Source organism: Rhipicephalus sanguineus, chromosome 6, assembly GCF_013339695.2.
Source record: "Rhipicephalus sanguineus isolate Rsan-2018 chromosome 6, BIME_Rsan_1.4, whole genome shotgun sequence".
NCBI classification, from domain to species: domain Eukaryota; kingdom Metazoa; phylum Arthropoda; class Arachnida; order Ixodida; family Ixodidae; genus Rhipicephalus; species Rhipicephalus sanguineus.
The window spans coordinates 13,753,663-13,771,762 of NC_051181.1; the positions used below are offsets into that span (position 1 = coordinate 13,753,663).

The window sequence follows — 18,100 nt, forward strand, 5'->3', positions numbered from 1 at the left end:
ATGGTGCATTAACTGGGAAGCCACGCAGTCCCACTCGACGATACTGACAAGCCCGATAGAGGTGACCTGCCTCCCCACAGTGGTAGCATAGGGGCCACCGGTCTGCAGTACGCCATATATCGCTCTTACGGGGTCTTGCTTCCGGCATGGGCGGTGGCGTATTGCGGGGAAACGTCGAGGGCGTAACGGCAGCTTGGGCAAAGTTCGTGCGTCCGAGGTCCTGTCGTACAACTTGTGCGTACCACTGAGGTTGAGGTTCCAGTTGTGTGCAGTGCAGTACCTAAGGCTGGGGTTGAATTGCTTGCCTTACTTCTTGACGCACAACATCCGCAAGTGAGGGCATCGCTGGAGCACCTTGGGTCAGTTGCATTTTCTGCAGCTCCTCCCTTACGACAGCCCTCACCACTTCCCGCAGAACGTCGATGTTGCTGGTGAGGGTTGCCGACACCGCGCTAACCGAAGAGACGCTTACGTCCCTGTTGTACTGTCGTGCACGCTGTTGTAGTGCCTTCTCCATCGTCACTGCCTCAGATCTAAACTCTGCCACGGTGCGTGGCGGATTACATACCAAGCCTGCAAAAATCTCCTCCTTTACACCGCGCATCAGGTGCCGCAACTTCTCCTCAGCCATGTTTGGATCGGTTCGGCGGAAGAGCCGCGACATGTCTTCAATGTACATGGTCACGCTCTCATTGTTCCATTGGTTCCTCCCCTGAAGAGCAGCCTCTGCCTTCTCTCTGCGGACCGTGTTCGGGTAGGTAACCAGCAGCTCCCTTCGGAAGTCATCCCATGTCAAAAAGGACGCTTCGTGGTTTTCAAACCACGTACGTGCCGAATCCTGCAGTGCCACATAGACGTAATGAAGTTTCCTGGCTTCGTCCCAACCGTTCAAACTGGCGACGCGCTCGAAGCCCTCGAGCGAGTCCTCGGCATCTTCGAAAGTATCGCCGTGGAAGACTTCCGGTGTTCGGGGAGAATCCACGATGATATGGGATGGAGATGGTGTCGCTTGAGCAGCCATCGTAGTGTCGTCTGAGCTCACAGTCTCCGCTGGTCTCAATGAATCGAAGAGAGGGCCAAACTCGGGCTGCTCACCACGTAGGCGGCGACTCGTGCGTTGATGGACAGGCGTTAATTCTCGTGGCTCCAGTCCTCGGGGATCTGGACTACGCTCCCTAGCCTGTTGTGGGCTTGGAATCATACCCCGCACCTCCACCAGAATGTTACCAACAAATACAGCGCCTGTTAGTAAAAAGACCTATTTATTCAAGGCGAACTTTTGCCGTGAACTTAAGGACAACACTCTTAAGCCAAAATGTTCCACGCTCGCTAGCCCGACTTCGTCGACCTCTTCTTTTTTGCCTCTAGTCGCGAGCCGCTCATACCATGAGCCGCCAGTCTTCTTCTTTTTCCCACGTGGTGCGTTGACATGCGCAGTCCGCCATTGCACTGGGCGCTTTGCTTGCCATTTGTTTGGCGGCATTTACAAACGCAGGAAGCGGCTTGCCTCTTCGGAAGATGTTGAACAGCTTGTGGCAATATCCTTGTTTGGGGAGCGACGAAAGAGGAGCCTGACAAGTGTCTTCGGGGGTGCTAGAAGTGGCAAGAAGGGCAGCACTCCATAAACCAGGACAGATGTGTATTTGCTATGCAGAAAGTGAAATTTATGGGTGACTGCATAAGCAAAGCTGGGATTACGCCAGACCTTGACCTTACCAGCTGTAAGGTCAGTACATGCTCCGTTCTTCCGGCATGCTAGAAGTGCAAAGGTTTTGGGAGCGGTAACTATTTTGGGAAGTTTCTTCTGAATCTCTCGAAGAAAACAGAGGCTTTGAGGTCCCTGATAAAGCAGGAAAAGGCGTTTGTATGGGAAGCTCAACACGATGACGAATAGAAGAATTTATTGAATATGCTCACATCATCGCAAATTCAAGCGGTTCTTGACCCTGTGAAACTGTCGGAGGTCTTGGCCGATGTGTCGATATAGGCGCTGCACTGTTCCAACAGCATGACCAAGACTGGCACCCGGTGGCTTGTGCATCACGAGTCTTATCTAGCGCTGAGGCCAAGCATGCCCAGATTTAGAAAGAAATGCTAGCTGCAACTTTTGCTTGTGAACACTTTAGGGACTTCCTAATGGGTCACAAGGTCTTAGTCGAGACGGACCATAGGCCACTCCTTGCAATGGTGAAGCAAAATTTGTGTGAAATCCCCTCACATCTGCAGCGATATTTGTGCCAGGGAAGCAGCTGGTGTTGGCCGACATCCTTTCCGGGATCCAAGGTGCAGCAGCTCACATTCCTGACCCTGATCAAGATAATGTTACCGTCCATGCTGCCCACATTCTCTCCGTCCTCTTCACGCATTTGCTTAGGTTCGTCCTGAGCCTGTTGTGCTCGCAGGGCAGCCAGTGATGTGGGCATCGTGATCGCCATGAGCCAGTCAGCAAGCTCGGCGACTGCAGGTAGGTCTTTCTGCTGTGACGCAGCGACAACCAGTGGATGCTTGATGGTAGCAGCTGGCTTTTGCAAAAGGGAGTTTTCGGAATAATGCTCCGTCTCCAGTGTTTGTTTCGCCGCGCAGTAGCTGTGTGTGTTGCTACAGCTGACTGGGAGTACGGTCGCTGAGGTCCGTGTTGCGAAGCAATTGCTGTAGTCGCTGCGATTTGAGGGGGGGGGGGTGGCGTGACACGGCGGATGAGGGTTTCTCTTAGCATTGCATATGCTTGTTCAGCAGGCGGGTCGAGGAAAAGATTCCTTATGGCTATGGGCGGCGGAACACTGCTTACGACGTAGCGGTATTTGGGAAGGTTTGCTGTGATGCGTCGTGCTGTGAACTGCGACTCTACTTTAATAAACCAGAGTGCAGGGTCTGCGGTACAAAAGGGGGGCAGCTTACCGTCGACTGAAGAGAGCATTGGTGTAGCGTCCGTCGTGGATGTCAGAGGCATAGTCGTGGACTCTGTCGTTGACGTCGAAGTCATAGCGACGTTGATGCTCGACCCCGGGGGTGGCACCACAATGCCGGGTCACCAATGTTGGAACGCGCGGCTAGGCCAAGCTAAACATGCGTCCCAAAGGGCAACTGAACTTATATTCACTCCCAAGTTCACGAAGAACTTATATTCACTCCCAAGTTCTTCGTGCATGCGCTCTTGGCATTGCGCACGGAAGCTCCGTTTCACGGTGCTACATGGTCAAACTTCATTGAATATACTATGTCTTTGAATCAAGTGGTAACATTTCCTATGTTTTCTTGGGTCCATGATTAATTGGATTGATAGTTATAAAAGTCAGGCCTGTTGGTTTCACTTTAAATTCTATGTTATTTATAATATACACACATGCACATATACATATGAGGGAGTCGGGCCTTCCCGACTCGCTTCCCCCAGCTGCACCCAAGGTTTTTGTATTGAAAGAACACAAGAGTTGCTAAGTTGTCACTTTTACTTTTCATATTTTCTCTGTTTTGGCAAATGCAAAGCCATAATTAATACATGCAAGTTATACATGATTTGCAGTTAAACCTGCGTATAACAAACCTCCATACAACGAATTCCTCGATATTACGAAGTTTTTCTATTCCCCGCCATTACTCGAAGCTAGAGGTGTGCGCCGCCGTCGCCGTCGCCTGTTTTTGGTCACGCCGCTCGCGCCGCTGCCGAAGTCCCAAGAGAGATCACGCCGCTGCCGCCGCCGCGCAATAACTTCGGCGCGCCGCCGTTAGTCTTTTATTTCAATTCGAGTGGGGAATCTGGAAATAAAATAAAAAACTTCGCCGGAGGAGCTCTTCTCGATGTGTCCATGTAATCAACTGTCCATTTCAGCGGCCGCTGAATAGCGGCAGCTTGGCGAGAAGTGCGCCCCCTGTTCCCGGTTCTTGTTTTGCAGCGCCATCATGACATCACGAAGCTTTCAAACACTCTCGACACAAATGATAGGGACGGAATGCGCTTCAATGCAACGAACGCAGCCCTCAGAGATCCGATTTTCGGTGCACATGTCTTTTGATCGTGTTAGCCATCGACTTAGGTTAAATGCGACCGCTCGTCTAACGCAGCTGTAAGGTCGGTACGCATTCCCTGTATCGTTCTCAAACGTCTGGGACACATTCATATGCAAATTCAGACATGAAAAGTTCCTGTTTCTGTGCATTTCGTCCACTCTCTTCTTACGCTAGGAATGTGCTGGCGGGTTCGGTGCGGCGACGTGGTCAAGAGCGAGGTGACATCACGGCTCACCGCTTTTTCGAATCCCTAAATGCGCTCTGCCGAAATGGACTGTGGACATCTCCTTTGGATGAACGTATCGAGAATAGCTCCCCAGAGGTTGCAATATCTTTTTCTTCTCCAGAAATATCACGAGTATTGCCAGACCTTAACGCTGCCGCTTCCTCCAGCCTTAAAGGGCGACGACCCAACTCGCTGGATAGCATATTCTTGGAGTCTTGGACCTAGTACACTGTGCATAAATAAATAAAACAGATAGGTAGCATATATCTCTGGGTGCGTTAGTACACTTTTTCCTTTCATTGTTACTCGAGTAAATCGATAAATAAATACAGAAGTAAAGAGAATGGCAAACTTAGCTGAGCTATTTATATAGCTGCGCTAGTTAGTAGGCACTCTTGTTAAGAAGACATGACGTGGAAACACGGACACAAGAGAAAAGTCGAGAGAGGGAACAGCTATCGCTTACGTGGACCAGTACTCGCACTTGGTTGATAGGTATGGCCTCTTACGTGGGAATGCGCAGGTAAATATTTGTGTCTACCTTTGGTTTCGCCGCTGTGTGATTTTTCAGTTGTTAGCGGCGTTTCTGGCGTCTTGACTACTTTCCTGTGTCCGTGTTTGCACGCCCTGACTTTATAAAGGGCCCCTAACAGCCTCTGAAAATACAACAAAAAAACAAAAACAACAAGCGCGTTATTCTCCCTTGGCGTTTCTTGTCTTCTGGTGCACTTCGTGATGCCATAACTGTGATTAACTTGACATCATCAGGGTACATACTCTCGACTGGTGCATATACGAGAAATAACAGTTGTGAATTGTCTCCCATACTGCTTTGTTATGCAGCCGCCCACCCGCTCTTGCTTCTCTCGAACTTAGCAACGTTGCTTGTTGGGCGAGTTGGAACGAGTCAGCCATAACGTAGTTCAGCGCAAAAAACAGGCAACAGACGAGCAAGAGGACAAGGACACAGCGCATTCTTCCAACTAAAGTTTATTGGATTGCGACGCATGTATATATACACACAGGGAAAGCAAGAAAAGATAAAAGAAAAAAAAAAGAAAGAAAAAAACAGGAAGTAAAAACCGAAAGGTGAAAAGAAGAAAAGTGCCGATAAGTCACACACGTGTGCCAACACCGCCCCCCTTCCCATGACTCGCCAAAAACAAAAGCTCTTTGTCAGAAAGATGCAAGGAAGGCATGCTTACGCATGCGTCCCCAGACCGTTTAATTTCCTCAGCCTCGATGATTTCCCTCACCCTTTGGTCCCGACTGCGTGCAAGGACGGCAGTGTTTTCAAAGAGGGGCCTACACTCACAATCCCGCGCGTGGATGCCGAGGTGCCCCGATACTGTCGTTTGGACGCTGTAGTAGTGCTCACGGAGCCTATCGTTCAGGCAACGTCCCGTCTGACCCACGTACTTTCTACCACACGTCAGAGGGATGGCGTACACAACGCCTTGAACGCATGGAACGAACTTTCGCTTATGGTCTGTGGTGCAGCCTCTTTTTTCATTCACCCGAGAGGTCGAACTGCACAAGCCCGAAAGCTTTTCAGGGGCCGAAAAAACCACGCGAACGCCAGCGCTTTCCCCGATTTTCTTAAGCCTGTGCGAGACATCATGTATATAGGGCACCACAGCTGTCTTCTTCTTATCTTGCGCCCTCCATCTCACTCTGCGCTCCTCCTTCCTCCTGCTCCTTTCTGGAGCAGGTGTCCCGCCTCAGGGTCGCAGGTTACACGCCGGACGTGGTGTCGTCTGTGACTGAAGGCCTGCTTAGGGATGTCAGAGACCCCAGGAGGAAGGAGGAGCGCAGAGTGAGATGGAGGGCGCAAGATAAGAAGAAGACAGCTGTGGTGCCCTATGTGCATGATGTCTCGCACAGGCTTAAGAAAATCGGGGAAAGCGCTGGCGTTCGCGTGGTTTTTTCGGCCCCTGAAAAGCTTTCGGGCTTGTGCAGTTCGACCTCTCGGGTGAATGAAAAAAGAGGCTGCACCACAGACCATAAGCGAAAGTTCGTTCCATGCGTTCAAGGCGTTGTGTACGCCATCCCTCTGACGTGTGGTAGAAAGTACGTGGGTCAGACGGGACGTTGCCTGAACGATAGGCTCCGTGAGCACTACTACAGCGTCCAAACGACAGTATCGGGGCACCTCGGCATCCACGTGCGGGATTGTGAGTGTAGGCCCCTCTTTGAAAACACTGCCGTCCTTGCACGCAGTCGGGACCAAAGGGTGAGGGAAATCATCGAGGCTGAGGAAATTAAACGGTCTGGGGACGCATGCGTAAGCATGCCTTCCTTGCATCTTTCTGACAAAGAGCTTTTGTTTTTGGCGAGTCATGGGAAGGGGGGCGGTGTTGGCACACGTGTGTGACTTATCGGCACTTTTCTTCTTTTCACCTTTCGGTTTTTACTTCCTGTTTTTTTCTTTCTTTTTTTTTTTCTTTTATCTTTTCTTGCTTTCCCTGTGTGTATATATACATGCGTCGCAATCCAATAAACTTTAGTTGGAAGAATGCGCTGTGTCCTTGTCCTCTTGCTCGTCTGTTGCCTGTTTTTTGCGCTGAACTACGTTATGGCTTCTCTCGAACGACTATCGAGCACGATTAACTGATTTTGCTCCATTTCGTGCGTTTGCGACCGCGCATGCAGAGATAACAGACTGTAGCTGACAAGCGCGAAATCATGATAGGTTCAACGCTTAGGTTCTGACATTGTACGCGTGCCTTATGGAGAAATAAGTGGCGAGGAGATGTCCCCTGTAAGAAGGGTATTGAAGGCGAGAACGAAACGAATGGAAAAGGCGCCGGATTATATTATTATATGAGCTTTCCAGGAAAAAGGCGAGCCCACTTCGACGGTTTTTTGTATTTTTTTATTGCGTTAGCAATTGTATGGACACTCAGGACAGGTTTTCACCGTCACCGTCATGTTCCGTGTAAACTCTAAATCGATAACATCGCTCCGCGCATTGTATGTTCTACCCGCAAGTAAAAAGCTCGCGAGTGTTGGCAAGGAACATGGCTAAAGCAGAGATGAAACAAGCTGGCCACCTCTGTCACGCGGAATAACATCAGCACGCGTGTGAGGCCTGCTGCTGATTGCTCCTCAAGCAGAAGGAAACGCCCTGCCCATCATTTGCTGGGCGAACGAGCAGGAAGGGATGTCTGGGGAGAGGGACTGCGTAACTCGACCAGCAACTGTGAACTTTGACTATAAGGGCGCGTTCGAGAGCGCTGGCACGCGCACATATTTCAGAAGACATCCCCTAGCGAACGGCTCGTATACCTTCTACGCGCTGTGAGCGCTGTGATCTCACTGCTTCGCGCTCGGACCACTGATACGACAAACTGACCGAAAACTGCTTCTCTCCCGGGAACGGCCGTATTGCCATACACCAGCGTGTTGTAGAGTTAAGTGAGATCGGAGCAAAAAGAGTTAGCTGCTAGCCCTCGTTCATGTAACATTATGGCGTGTACTTATCGCAGTCACTGCTTCGCCCTCACCCTCTCCCCCCCAGCGCCGCTCCGCCGCCGGTCCGATGGACCCCTCGCCGTTCACGCGCCGCCGCCGGAGGTGGAAACACCGGCGCGCCGCCGCCGGTGATTTTGGGTCCGGCGCACATGTCTACTCGAAGCACATGTATTTGCGATCTCTATGTAACAGTGTGGCAGCGGGAGGCACCCTTGATATAACGATTTGTCGCCGCCGACAACCTAGGGATTTTGTCCTGAATTTTGTCATTTTGGCATGAGCAGGAGCCGCATGCATCTTCTGCGTTTACCCCGCCGACGAGAGCAGGAAGCGATGGCGTCGCGCATGGCGCACTCGAAGCCTCGACCATGGCCTCGGCGACTGCGAGGCGAGAGCGAGTGCTCGTTGCTGCGTGTGGGTGTGCGCGAAGCGAGCAGGCAGCCCTGCGCTCCTCGAGCCGGCCTTCTTGCTGCCGCGGGCACGTGCCCAGACGTGTCCCCCCTTCCCCCCCTCCAAACGTCCAGTCGCTCGCAGGTGCCACGACGCTAACTGCGCTAACTGTGCCGGCTTTGTTTAAAAAAAAAAAAAAAATCAGTTCTTGCGTTGGCAGCGCCACTCTTTGGTTGCAGTAGTCTGAACTGCACTTCGTTACATGACACCAGGTGACACCACTAAAAAACATCCTTGCTCCGTATCGTTACGCCTTGAGCAACGTTTTTAGATTACTTCAGTTGGCAAAGAGTGCGGTCTTCCAGCTGCACGGAGCGGCTAGCCGTGATCGCCAACCAGGTGGGGGCGCTGCGGTCGCGTTAGGATTGTTCTCAGTGCGTCGTCTGCTACTGCGCTACTGATTGAAAGGGGCCGACAAGCGGCTACCACAAGGGTTAACTCGATGTGGTAGTCGCTCTCATTTCACTTGGCTTGAGTGAAGCGCGTGGTTTTTTAAAATATTATTTATTGGTACTGCAACCCTTTCCGGGGTTTTAGCAGGGTGGGATACAATACAGGAAGAAAATATATCATAATGGCACTAAAAAAATATATATATACAGGAAGATGATTACAATAATTTACAACACACACACACTAAAGACAACAAATTCAGGCTCAATTCTATAGCAAAGCACTTTTCATATGTGTAAATGAAACAAAACAACAGGCAACGGAGGTGTAATACACACAGTATATGCGAGAAATAACTCATTATGTTTAGCCATCAAGAAAGGATGAAAATGCTGAAAAATAATGGGCTCGAACGATGGTGCTGCTAAGGTTATTCCAATCTGTGACTGTTCGTGGGAAAAAAGAATAGTTGAAACAGTTGTTGCGAGAACGGAAAGGAGTGATTGTTAGTTCATGCCTTTGGCGCGTTGAATAGCCGGATGAGAACGAAATCCATTCACTAACGTTGACGTTATAGTGCCCCTTAATTAACTGATATAGAAATTTTAATCGTGACGAGCGGTTTCTTTGTGCTAACGGCTTTAGGTTAGCGCGAGCTTGCAGCCCACGTACTGAACTGCGTCAGAAATCGTTATAGATGAACTGTATGGCTCTTTTTTGGACATTTTCTAGTTTCAGAATATTACCTTTCGTATAGGGGTCCCATATTACAGCAGCATAGTCTAATACTGGTAGGACAATGGAATTGTATGCTAATTTTCTTACAGCAGGGGTAGCCAAGTTAGTGTTCTCCTTAAAAAGAATAATTTCCTGTAAGAATTAGCTGTAACGTAACGAATATGTTTATTCCACCTAAGATCGTTCGATATCCATAGCCCAAGCTATTTGTATTCGGACACCTCAGACAAAATCACGCCGTTGAAATTATATTGTTACGTAAAATGACACGAGGCGTGACTATTTACAAGTGTATTTACACTGATGTGCACAACATCGATCGAGATGGAGGACAGCACCCACAGCAGACAGACAGGCCAGTACTCTTTGTCATCTTCTGTACGCAGAATGTCTGGCTCTTGATGGGTTAGCTACGTGGCATTACCCCCGGCGGTAAAAGCGCCGTCTCGGTGCACTTTAAACTTGTTCTTCAGAAGGAGGGCGGTATAGTTTTAGCCGACTGACGTGCACTACGTCACTGGGCGTGTTTGCAGGCGGGTTAGTCTCCGAGACGGGAACGATCTCGTAGGTGACGTCCGTTACCTGGCGGACGATACGGTATGGACCCATGTAGCGGGATAACAACTTCTCGGACAGGCCAACATGACGAACTGGGCACCACAGGAGAACGAGGGAACCAGGCGAGAAACGAACGTCGACATGCCTGCTGTCGTAGAGGGTCTTCTGGGTTGCTTGTGAAGCCGACAGCCTAGAGCGGGCGATCTGACGCGCGTAGTCGGCACGAGCGATAGCATCCCATGCGTATTCGCTCGGCGGAGATGTAGTAGCCGGAAGTAGGGTGTCCAGTGGTAACGTTGGATCACGGCCATAGAGCATATAAAAAGGTGAGTAACCGGCGGTATCATGACGCGATGAATTGTAAGCGAAGGTCACGTGAGGTAGCGCCAGGTCCCAGTCATGGTGGTCAGATGAGACATGGAGAGCATGTCCGTGAGAGTGCGATATAGGCGCTCGGTGAGGCCATTTGTTTGGGGATGGTAGGAAGTAGTCAACTTGTGCTGCGTTGAGGATGAGCGTAAAAGATCGTCAATTACTCGTGACAAAAATGTGCGGCCACGATCGGTGAGCAGTTGACGAGGAGCGCCATGGTGTAGAATGACGTCGTGGAGCAAAAAGTCGGCAACGTCAGTAGCAGTGCTGGTGGGGAGCGCTCGAGTGATGGCGTACCTGGTTGCATGGTCGATAGCAACGGCGACCCACTTGTTGCCAGAGTTGGACTCAGGAAAAGGGCTGAGAAGGTCTACACCAACACGGAAGAAAGGTTCGGTAGGGATGGAGTTCGGGTGGAGGAGTCCAGCAGGGGGTGCGGCAGGTCGCTTCCGACGTTGGCATTTATCGCAGGAGGCCACGTAACGTCGAACGGAACGGGCGAGACCGCGCCAAAAGAAACGGCGCCGGACACGGTCGTACGTGTGAGATATGCCCAGGTGGCCGGCAGTGGGCTCGTCGCGAAGCTCATGCAGGACCGTTGAACGCAAATGTTTAGGCACGACGAGAAGTAACTCAGGGCCATCGGGCAGAACGCTACGACGGTACAGCGTGCCATTCAAGGGGACGAACATGCGGAGTGATGCGTCGTTAGGGGCAGATTCGAGATGGCCAATGGATGATCGCAAGGAAGCATCGCGACGTTGTTCGTCACCAATCTGAAGAAACTGAGACATGAACATGACGCTGGGGCTAGGCTCGATGATCGATCCGTCTGGCTTTTCAACAGGGTAACGGGACAAGCAATCGGCGTCCAGATGGAGGCGTCCAGACTCGTAGGCAACTGAGTAGGAGTACTCCTGAAGACGCAGTGCCCACCGACCAAGTCGTCCAGTCCTTCAATGAAAAAAGCCAACAGAGCGCGTGATGATCTGTTACGACACGGAATGGGCGGCCATGCAAGTAAGGGCGGAATTTTGAAACCGCCCAGACAAGGGCAAGGCATTCCCGTTCTGTTATAAAGTAGTTGCGTTCAGACTTCGAGAGGAGCCGAATTGCGTACGCAATAACACGATCAGTGCCCCGCTGTGTTTGTGCCAATACTGCGCCGATGCCGTGACCACTAGCGTCTGTGCGCACTTCTGTAGGAGCGTCTGGGTCAAAATGTGCAAGAATAGGTGGTGTCGTTAGAGCGGTGATTAGCTGAGAAAAGGCGTCAGCTTGGAGAGGACCCCAACAAAACGGGATGTCTTGTTTGAGAAGGTCAGTGAGTGGGTGCGCGAGTGCCGCGAAGTTTTTCACGAAACGGCGAAAGTACAGGCACAGGCCCACGAAACTGCGAACATTATGGACAGAGCGAGGAACGGGGAAGTTCGTTACAGCGCGGACTTTGGCCGGGTCTGGTTGTACACCGGAAGCGTCAACGAGCTGGCCCAACACAGTAATTTGACGTAGACCAAAGTGCCACTTCGAGGAATAGAGCTGGAGGCCAGCTTGTCGGAATATTGATAGAATGGTCGAAAGGCGTTCAAGGTGTGTTGCGAAGGTGGGTGAGAAGATGATCACGTCGTCCAAGTAACACAAGCACGTCGACCATTTAAATCCTTGAAGCAGCGTGTCCATCATTCTCTCAAAGGTTGCTGGAGCGTTGCAAAGACCGAAGGGCATGACCTTGAATTGGTAAAGGCCTTCAGGGGTAACGAAGGCGGTTTTCTCACGATCCATGTCGTCTACAGCAGTTTGCCAGTAGCCAGATCGGAGGTCGAGAGATGAGAATAAGCTGGTGCCATGGAGACAGTCGAGTGCGTCGTCAATACGTGGAAGAGGATACACGTCTTTCTTGGTAATTTTGTTGAGGTGCCGATAATCAATGCAGAAACGCCAGGAGCCGTCTTTCTTCTTTACTAATACCACGGGGGAGGCCCAAGGGCTAGACGATGGCTCGATTATGTCTTTCGCTAGCATTTTCGCCACTTCTTTTTGAATCACAGCTCGCTCTGATGCAGGCACGCGGTAAGGCCGACGGTGGATGGGCGCAGAGTCACCTGTATTAATTCAGTGAGTGACAATTTTATTGTGGCCCAAGGGACGATCATGGATATCGAAAATCTCACTATAGGAGGCCAAAACCTGGGAGAGAGCGTCGGCCTGATCAGGAGAAAGGTCTGATCCAATCATGTTTCGAAAAAAGACGGCGTCAGAACCGGGTAACCGTGAGACTTCAGCTTGGTCCGGAGCAGTTACGGCAACAACGTTGATGTCATCGTTGGTTATAGCTGTGAGTTGGGCGAGCGACATCTGGTAGGGCAACACTTGGGGGATGAGGCCAAAATTGAGGAGCGGAAGGAAGACGGAGTTATCCACTATGGTGGCGATGGTATGCGGCACAGTAATATTGCGCGTAAGTCGTGCGTCAGTTATAGGTGTCACGATGTAGTCGCCGTCGGGAACTGGAGGGGTTGATGACAGACGTACGTCACTGCTCGAGGTGGAAGGCGAACAAAAGTGGTTGGGCTCAAGTGGCTGACGGGCTTTTCACAGTTATCGGCGAGAAGAGGAAGATTGAGGCTGAGTGTACCAGAAGAACAGTCAATTAAGGCCGCGTGTGCCGAAAGGAAATCAAGGCCAAGTATGAGGTCATGAGGGCAACGAGCTAGAACGGCGAAAAGGACGGTGTGACGACCGGCAATGCTGACACGAGCAGTGCACGTTCCGATTACTTCTACAGTACCGCCATCGGCAACACGTATTGCCTGTGTCGGGGACGGCGTCATAATCTTCTGCAAACGGTGGCTTAGAGGAGCACTCATAATAGACAGGTGCGCGCCTGTGTCAACGAGGGCGGTCACAGGAACATTGTCGACTTCAAGCAGGCTATGGTGTGTGGGCAGCGTCAGTAGAGGATTTGCAGGCGTTGATGGTATTGCAGCTATATGTAAACATTAAGGGCCTTTTCTTTCGAGTTATCCGCATGAAAACTGTTTTCTCGAAGTTTATGCACATCTGCCACCGCTTACACCATGAAGCAACACGCTGAAAATCATTGTTCAGTAGTTTCTGATCTGATTGGTCATTAACCTCTGTATAGAGAACACAGTCATCCGCGTATAATTTTATTTTGACAGAGATGTCTTTTACTATGTCATTTATAAATATAAGAAAAAGGAGTGGCCCCAGGACCGAGCCCTGTGGGACACCCGATTGCACTGGTAGATAGATTTAAGGGGGGACGTGGCTTTCGGTACCAACTTTCTTATTTCTCCATGGATTTTGATGAAAATTGGCACACTTATTTGAAATGTTTTTTTAATGCTACTGTAGAAATTTCATGAATATATCTTTACAACTTCTTGATGTACAATATATTTCACCTTCTGCTCTTGTTCCGAGTCTGACTCGCTTAAAAAATGCGATAGGAAACTCGTTCAAAGTGCTATGCATTCTAAGATGTCTGATTGCGGGCATGACATTCTTAGATTTTTTTATTTGCAACAAAAATTTTTTTAGTTTTCCTTTTTCATGAGGTGACTGTGCAACAGGCATCGAGGCTTTGTGCAACTCATCAAATAGCTAATTATCAAAAGGCCATACTGAAAAAGTAAGAATGTCACGCCCTGAACTGTGCTTCAAGGAATATAGAACAAAAAACGGAACTGAAATAGACCCAGCGGTCAGTGAGAAATCAGCGGAACAAGCGAAGCAGGAAGCAAGAAAAGTCGTTTTGAGAAAACGGCTTTTAAAGTTGTACCAACGATATTACTTCATCAAAAGGCACTGGGGTCGTAATCTTTTGAGTCCTTCGTAATGTGCAGTTTCTTGAGTGCCCTGTCTTTAGTTTGAGGTGCCTCGCTTCTCTAAAACACAAGAAGATTGTGATCTTTAATGTGTTTTATAAGGTTGGACCTCCTGCACATGTGGCCTTTCATCTGTTGTGCCTTTGTTTTCTTTCTTTTTTCTTAAAATCCTTTTCTGATATGCAAAGAACATGTAGCATCACTTTTAAACGAAGTTATGAAATGGTGTAATAGACATGACAAAAAAAAAAGATATTGTAATGCAAGTAGGTCATGTACTATGATGATTTGCCAGCTTTCTTGTATTCATGCTTTCATTAACATAATTAACAGTCTTGATTGTAATTGATCATTGAATTATTTTTATAGGATACTAAGAGCGGCTCTCATCATGACAACCTATCCCTTCCTCCTAAATAACGGGCAGTTATGGCCAAGACATTGGTGGAATAGGAATTCCTTAGCAGTTTATTCAAGACGCGAACTGGGCAGATATGAATTCATCTCCCTGTTTCACTCGTCAAGCTAATTTGTAAACCTCGCCTGCGATGCGCTTCATCATTCACCCGGTCGCGGACACGGTTTTCTGCGAGGCTTTTATTTTTTCAGATGATTCACGAGCTCTTACGGCGATACCAAGCACGGCCCCAAGCGCGCCTAAATTGCATCACCAGTGCTTTATTTCACCTCTAAGTGCTCGGCCGCATAGTCCGGGAAGTCGGCACGCGATGTGCTGGGTGGCGGCATTCGATGACGATGCGCAATATGCCTAGGTGCGGCGACGAAAAATATGCGCGCAACGTGTTTGGCCTCGCATTTCGGGACGCCGACGCGCGCCCGCTGCGCGACGAGCTTGGCCGTGGGGTCCGCTGCCGATGCGTAAAATGACCATCCGCTGTACCGAGGAGCCGGCGGGGGAAGCGCTTCGTTCCTTGCGAAGAAGCACACTGCCGCGAGTCCGCTAACGCGTTGTTCTTGCCCGCAAAGTTCGAGGTTCGTCTCGCGTGCCGACGCCGTGAGCGAAGTTAGGCCTAGTGTCGACTCCGAGCAGTAGACGCGCCGGCCGCGGTGCCCGATGTTTCAAAGTACGTAATGCGTGGTCGCGAGTACAAAGAGTCGTCCTACGATCATCTTCGTCACGACGTCCGAAGTGCGCATAAGCAGAACCTCCAACCACGGATCCGACGAGTCAACGCTAGAGAGTCGGTCCGAGACGCGCGTTTGCGCCATCGTAATCCCACCGAGCTTCCGCTAGTAGCCTAGTAGCTCCAAACTAAAACGTAGTTCTTGTTCAAAGTTATCGTCGAGCCGTGAACACAGAGCGCTTGCGAATACGCCACGAAGTAGCGCGACTTTCAACAGCCGTGAGCTCGAGACGCACGAGCTGCAGACGACGATCTCCCGGAGCGAGCATCGGACCAATGGCGAGGCGCGCTGGGGCAACATGGCGGACGCGGCCAATCGGAGGGCTCGAAACGACCTTCGAACATTTGCTTTTTGTGCGCTTGTTTTCGAAGGGAGGAGCCAGCTGTGGGGGGGAATTTGAAGACGGAGAAATGCGCTTTCCGATGAGCCCAAGATATCGGCGCCCGGTGGCGTCGTTACGGAGCTGTGATTTTTTGAAAATCAGTGTTTTTTTGCGATTTCCCCAATAATTTTCGCCACCTCGGCAGGCGCAACAATTTTTTTATAGCACTTCTACGCGGTTTTCGGTGAAGATATTTTGGAATCGGATATAAAAAGGGCTACAGAAACTGAAAATGTGATTTTAAAAAAATCGATTTTTTTTGCCATTTTTCGCGATACGAAAGCCGCGTCCCCCTTAAATACAACAAACTGGTGGCGATTGTTCAGGTACACTGAAATCCAATTAACAAGACGAGAATTTCTAAGCAAACGATGTAATTCGAATACCAATTTACTGTGTGATACTTTGTCGAAAGCTTTCGTGAAGTCCATAAAAATTGCATCAATTTGTTTAACATTATCTACTGATTCGGCGAAATCATGAATGGTAGCAACTAGCTGTGTACAAGTCGAGTACCCTTTCCGAAATCCATGCTGGCATTCTGTCAAGATGTTATTAGTATCCAAAAATTCTATGATATGTTTATGTATAATGTGCTCTAATATTTTGCAGCTGGTAGACGTTAAAGATATCGGTCGATAATTCTTTATACACTCTTTGGCACCGCTTTTATGAAGTGGTATCACTCGGGCTGTCCTCCAGTCATTCGGGAGTTGGCTTTCTTCTAAGGAACGCGAAAACACAATGTGCAAGTATTTCGAAACCCATTCAGCATACCTTTTTAGGAAAGCGTTGGGTATATTGTCAGGGCCTGAACTTTTCTTTTCATCGAGTTTTAAAAGCATGTGGAAAATTCCCTGTTCACTTATTAAGACATCAGAAATAGGGGGTAAAGAGTTCCCTAAAACAGGTAACACACCATCATCACAAGTAAAAACGGAGTGGAAATGCTCCTTAAATGAGTTTTAAATTTTCTCTTCATCATCCAAGTGAATATCATCAACTTCAAATACATCGCATTGGTAATGTTTCGGTGACACTTCCCGCCAAAATTTCTCTGGGGACGCTGTGATGAATTTAGGCAACGATTCTCCATAGTAACGTTGTTTATCAGTAGACAGTTGGATGCGAAGCTTAGATGAAAGAGAGAGAAATTTCTGTCGTTCATTTGGTGAAACACTGCTCGTTTTTTTCATTTTATTTTTCAATCTCTTTAGCTGCCTTTTCAATCTCAGCGTCTCCCGAGTAATCCACGCGTTCTTTTTTCTTTTCTTAACAATAGTTGGTACATATTTTTCAATGCAGTCATTAACAACATACTTAAAGCGATCCCACAATTGTTGCACATCTACAACGTTTTCCAAAAAAGAATCTAAGTAAAACGAAAGCGTGTCTATAATGGATACATCATCAGCTCTGCAGAAGTTGCGGAAACGGACGGAGCTACAATTGTCTTTCCACTTCATATTATTTATTGTTAATAACACAGCCTCGTGATCCGATATACTGGGAAATACATCACACGCTGATTGACTACTTAAGGTCCCACTTACAAAGAAAAGATCCAGAATCGATTCGTAATTGCCCTGTTTTCTGGTATATGTATCAACTAATTGTGATAAATTAAAAGAAAAGGCAATGTCAAGCATGGCTTCTCCTAAACTATCGTTATCATTTCTGAGCGACATCGTTGCCCAATCCACGTTTGGCAAGTTAAAATCTCCTGAAAGAATAATATGGTCACTTGGTTTCATATGCTCGTTCATGTATAGCTTTAAAGAATCCAAAAGGTCAACACGAGAACTAGGGGGCCTGTACAGAGCGGCTATAATATATCTAACATTTTCATAGTAGACCTTACAAAAAATGCATTCAACATCTACTAAATCAGGCATTTCTACCAACTTAATGCTCTCCTTGAAGAGGATTGCTACACCCCTGCTACCCCTTCTGAATGCGCCATACCCAAGCGGAATGAACTCGCTGTCATATATGTCGTCACTTAACCATGTTTCTGTCAGGACAACGATATCTGGGTTGTACGACAAAAGAATTCCCTCTAACTCTGTACGCTTGTTTATCATGCTCCTACAATTTACATTAAGTATTCCTAAAGGACTGCGCTTGGGTTCAGACCGTCAGTTTCGAGGACCTGATCTCTGTAGCTTATAACGGGACTTTTTTTCAGCATCCCAACCAAACAAAGTCCCGTCAATGCTCAACTTATCGTAAACCAGCTTTACTTTCATGTTTTTTGTCTTTCTTTCTGAGCACTCTCCCATAAAAGCCTCCTAGTGTCCCGTACTCGCCTAGAAAAGTCTTCAGATAGTGACAATTCACTGCCTTTTAGTTTATGCAAAGCTTTAAGTAGGGCGCTCTTTTCTCGGTAGTCGAAGAAATTTAAGGATCACTGGACGGGTTTTATTTTCGCTTTTTCTTCCAAGCCTGTGGCACCTTTCAATGCCGGTTACGTTGATGCCCTGTTTATCATTAAATACTTCG

The 18,100-nt window shown here is 48.8% G+C and overlaps 1 protein-coding gene across 4 annotated transcripts in view; it reads left to right on the top strand.

The window, feature by feature from the left end:
- Positions 1-18,100, top strand: part of LOC119395606 (glycerate kinase) — a 221,694-nt gene that overhangs the window by 26,266 nt on the left and 177,328 nt on the right. The gene's annotated exons all lie outside the window — the stretch shown is intronic.